The sequence below is a fragment of the Benincasa hispida genome, chromosome 12 (assembly GCF_009727055.1).
Source record: "Benincasa hispida cultivar B227 chromosome 12, ASM972705v1, whole genome shotgun sequence".
Lineage (NCBI taxonomy): Eukaryota > Viridiplantae > Streptophyta > Magnoliopsida > Cucurbitales > Cucurbitaceae > Benincasa > Benincasa hispida.
In genome coordinates this window covers 40,792,434-40,797,879 of record NC_052360.1, presented here as the reverse complement: position 1 = coordinate 40,797,879, position 5,446 = coordinate 40,792,434, and positions in this window count along the sequence as shown.

Genomic DNA, 5,446 nt, shown 5'->3' with positions numbered 1-5,446 from the left:
TTAGTAAGTGAAAATTCTTGTTATTTATAGAAGTTGTGGACAAAGGAACAGAAAAACACATTAAATAAGGAAACTCATTGGTTTGACACGTGGCGGTTAATCATTGAATTCGGGAGGCGGAAAGTAGATTAAAAGAAAGAGGAACTTCGAAAGTTGGTTTCAGCAATCTATATGAGAAAATTTAGTGAAATTAGTGTCATTTAAAATCTGGGAGAATCTAGTTTTCAAGGTTGTCTTGCCGGAGAAAGATTGCAGGAGAAGAAGAACAGAAAGTGATGAAATTACAGAAGAGATAGAATCTCGGGTTAATCAGAACCCGAGATGAAGATTAGAAGCTCTAGGCCAAACTATAAGAAATTTTTGGCTGAAATTTTAAGGTAAGAAATTTAACTCAATTATAAACATGTTTGTAGAAGGAAATTTCTTCAAAAGAGGTCTGGATTTTGAGTTATGAATTTTTAAAGTTGTTACAGAGAATTTGTACATAAGCAGACAGCTGCTTGGGAAGAATAAGCAAACAGCTCACCGTGGAGATTATAGCGAGATTTTGTGATGAGGATCTCGCTAATGAAAGAAATCTCGCTAATTTTGTGGTGAGGATCTCGCTCTAGAAGGGAATCTCGCTAGAAATTGGGTTGAATCTCGCTGGAAAGGTGAGTATCGCTAGGATGAAAGGATCTCACTGATGAGGAGGATCTCGCTCATGAGAAGAATTCACTCATGATGAGTATCTTGCTAGTAAAGCTGTCTTTGATGATGAAAGTTCTATTTGAGGTATTTTGCTAGGAATTTTAAGTAGTTTAATTGGGAATTATATCCTTTCAGGCCAAGAAGAGCTAGAAGAGGCGTATAACCCATTAAGAGGCCAACAAGCTGTGAGTGACTATGTGATGAATTGATGTTTTAATGATTTAGAAACCATGATTTCCTTGAAGTTATTCCTTATGCTAAGTGTTTAATGAAGTGCCAAGCAACGTATTTGTGAAACTGTTTCTCATGCTAAGTAAAGCATGTTTTCCATGGAATTGACATGATGTAAATATGTTATCTTGTCCAAATACTTTTAGCATGTTTAAGTAACTCCATTTTTATGATGAGCTAGTATGATGGAAGAACTAGTATGATGATTTGAGCACTAAGCCTTAGTGTTCCGCTAAATGTTTATGACTAGTTTTACTTAAAACGCGATACCGAAGGACATTTGAGAAGGTATCTGACCAACTTGGTACCGAAGGACATTCGAGAAGGTACTGGACCAACTTGATACCGAAGGACATTTGAGAAGGTATCTTAGCAACTCGATATTGAAGGACATTTGAGAAAGTATCTACCCAGAAGTACCCAAGGTATGACGGTACTCAGTTATAACCACGTGCACGTAGGTAATATGACGTCAAGGGATTGAGCAAAAGGGTTCTCCCCGACTAAGGTTGACGTTGAGGGTTAGATCTAGTAGTTCACTCTCAACTAAGGATAAAGGCAGTCATATCTTCTCTTAGGCTAGAAGGATAGTTTGCAATTGCTAATGCTTATGAATGTTTATCAACGCATGATGTTACTAATGTATGAGTTTTTCCAAGTATGTTTTCCATATTTAACGCATGCTAATAGTTCTTACAAGCTAGTTCAACACGATTTAAGCCAACTTATTTTATAAAGTATGAAACATGCGTTAGGGTTAAAACTAAGCTTGATGTGCTATGTTTATATAACTAGGATTGCTAAAGTACATGCGTTGATATTCCTAAACACAATGAAAAGGAGTACTGAAGGTAAGAAAGTTATTTGAATAAATGTACCTAAGGTGTTGACAGTATATAGAAACCTCCACGTACATGTGGGTAGTTTTGAAGGAGAGGCTGAAGTATGGGTCTCCTAGGCCATAGACTAGCAAAGAGAGGCCGAAGCATAGGTCTCATGGCCGATAACAGACGTTGGGAGCTAGAGCGAGGTATGTTCGTTCTCAACTAAGGAATAATGATGTTTTATGGTGTTTAAGAGTAGTTATCAATGCTAATGTTTAGAGGAAGTTGCTTGAGGTGCCCATCGATATATTTTTAAAGAGATCGACATAGGGGTCCCTCCTAGCCATAGCTGAGTATGAAGATATCGAAGTAGGGGTTTCAATTAAGATTCAGGTTTCAGATACAATGGTTGTAAAGGTTTTATGTACACGGTTGCTTGGTATATTTTAGTTCCAGTATTATGTTTTCGAGCTTTCAGTTTAAGCATAGGATTTATGTTTTATTAAGTCACTCACTGGGCTTTTAGCTCATGTTTTCAAATGTTTTCTTTCAGGTAGCGGTCAGTTCCCAGAAGACTATTTTGTTGTTGCTCTGCCACTTAAAGAAGTAGGTTGAGGGAAGCGTAATTGAAGACCTATGTTAGTTAGTACACATGTGTCTGTCTAGTGACTAGTATTCTTAATGGGGCTCTCTAGGTTGTATTATCTATGTATAAACAATGCTGCAAAACCCTGTAATGTAAATGTGTTAAGTTCTGAGTTATTATGTATGTATTCAGGGTTTGAGCAAGGTTTAAACGGTAAGATAGGCAGTAAGTGCCAGCAAAAGGGTTGGTAACTGCCACTGTCACCATTCCATCTAGGTTAAGAGGGTAATCTAGTACGAGGTGTGATAGTTAGAGCCCATGATTTGTAGGTCCACGAGGTCCCCCTACTAGCTCGTAACGGACTAGCTCTAGAATAGTGTGATAAGTTAATTTGAACCATTCAAATTAGAATTAAGGGAATTTGTAATATAATTATGTTAAATTTTAGAATTAAACAGAATAGGAGAACTTATATATTTAAATATGATTTAAATATATAAAGATGAATATGTGTTAAAATTAATTTAATATTTGATATTAAATTAATTAAGTTTTATTTAATAATTAATTTATGAAATTAATTCATTTTTCATTTTTAAAATCAAATCGATTTTTTAAATCAAAAATTTTTTTTAGATAAAATTGAAAAAGGCAAAGAAAACTAAAACACAAAATGGAAAAATGAGTTTTTTCATTATCTATCTTTGAAGTAACTCACACATGAAGTAACCATTTGCCTTGTCATCTCCAAGCATGAGCTGCAACATGCAGCTCTTCTCTTTTCATGTTGATCTGCAATATAATGAGAAGATTGGAGTGAAAATCGGGCATGCAATCCACAGAATTTTGAGAGAAAATTCGGTTTGAAGAAAGGTTCTTCAACATAGGTTGCTGTAGTGAGCTTTTCTCCTTCATCCCTTAATTCAAGCTCGTTTTGAGTCCCACAACTAAATCTAGAGCACCATGATAATAATGGGGAAGATCTTAAGGTGGTTTACAACAAGATATGGAGAAGATAGCAGCTGGAGATGGAGCTTTGAAGAAGTTCTACAAGAGGTATATCTTGAAACCCATTTTTTCTGCAGAAACATGCTTTATATTATGCCAAAATTAGCATTGAATGATTAGATGATCCTTGTGCTTCCTCTGCAATTGATACAATCCTACATAACAATGTGTGTACAAAATTTTTACAAACTACGAGACTCCGAGAGAATGAAGACACCAATCCCAACATGAAATAGGTAGTGAGATTGTACGGGGTGCTTGTATCCATTATGTCAGATAGAGACCCCCATTTCACATCTAACTTTTGGAAGAGTCTTCAGACAACATTAGGACTCAATTGGATTTAAGTACAACTTTTAACCCACAGACTGATGGGCAGAAATAATGTTTGAATCAAATACTGGAAGATATGTTGGGTTCCTGTGCCATAGAATTTTCAGGAAGCTGGGATGCTCACCTGCATTTGATGGAATTTGCTTATAATAACAGCTACCAATCTACTATTGGGATGTCACCATTTGAGGCCCTTTATGGAAAGAGTTGAAGGTCTCCTTTGTGTTGGAATGAGGTAGGCGAGAGGAATTTGCTAGGACCTGAACTAGTGCAAACCACGAATGAGGCAATATAGAAGATTAGAGCTCGTATGCAAATAGCTCAAAGCAAGCAGAAAAGCTATGCCGACGTGAGATGTAAGGACCTAAAATTTGAGACTGGTGATAAGGTGTTCTTAAAGGTGGCACCTATGGAAGGTGTTCTGAGGTTTGGAAGGAAAGGAAAGCTGAGTTCACGATTTATTGGACCTTTTGAGGTCTTGGAGCGAATTGGCCCCATAGCTTACCGATTGGCATTGCCTCCATCACTTTCTTCAGTTCATAATGTCTTCCATCTTTCGATGCTGAGAAAGTATGTGACAGATCCATCCTATGTGGTTGACTTTGAGCCATTGCAGTTAAATGAAAACTTGAGTTATGAAGAGAGGCTTGTGCAGATTCTCGATAGAGAGGTGAAGACGTTACACAATAGGGAAATAACACTTGTGAAGGCTGAAAAGCATCTACAAAGTGCTTTTATTACCTTCAAATTTAGAGCTACTATTGGTAGTTTTTGTTTGGTTTGATGTGGGTTTTTGAGTGATATTAGGAAACCAAGCATAAGAAGCAGTTTGTGCGAAAATGATAAAAAAAACATGGGCAAAATTCCAATTTTGAGCAATTACATGTTGACTATGGAATTAGGAAGAAATCAAGAACCCAAGATCATGAAAAGAGGCAAATTTGGAAAGTAATTCGAAGGAGCTAGTGTTGGCCGAGCGTTGCAACGCTGCTTCTTGATGCTGCAGAACATAGATGAATTGGAAACAGGGTAGCATCATAATGTTGCTTATAGCTTTGCGACGCTACAAACTTTATGTATGTCTGGCATGACGCCAGCTTTGCAAAGCCGACTTTGAGGATTTTAGTCCGTACAAGAGCCGAAATAGAGCCATTCTGATCATTTTTAGTGGAAGACTTGAGATTTCACTTGAGAGTTGATCAGAGATCGTCTCTGAGCTAATTGTGATGGAAGATTGACTATGATTGTGCTGTTTTATTGAAGAACAACACGAGATTTGTGGTGAGAGTCAAGGAGATCATGATTGGGATTCAAACCTATTAAGGAGAGATCGTTCTTCTACGTTTAATTTACCTTTTTGCTCTAATTTTTGATTTTTTGTGGAATGTTGTTATCGGAATCATGTGTGGCTAAACTCTTTCATTTTAGGGTATTTGTGGATTTTAGGAAATGTTACTTTGAATATTGAAATTTACAGTTGATTGATTTCGCATGGATTTCTAAATTATTTGTGTTTAATGCTTTTGATTAACTAGCCATTAATTGAATGAACCTAAGTTAATTGGATTTCTTGAGAGGGAGTTTAATTCGCTGGACCCAATAATTTCAATTGTTATTTGGTGAAAAAAATTTGGAAGCATATACGATGCATGTCTTAGGCTATGCGTATGTTCTCATGCGTCGGTGGTCATGCGTTGGAGTGGAAAGTATGCGTTAATCTCATATGCAATGACCATGTGTTCCTATCATAAGTTTTCTTGCGTTCTCGCCAAGT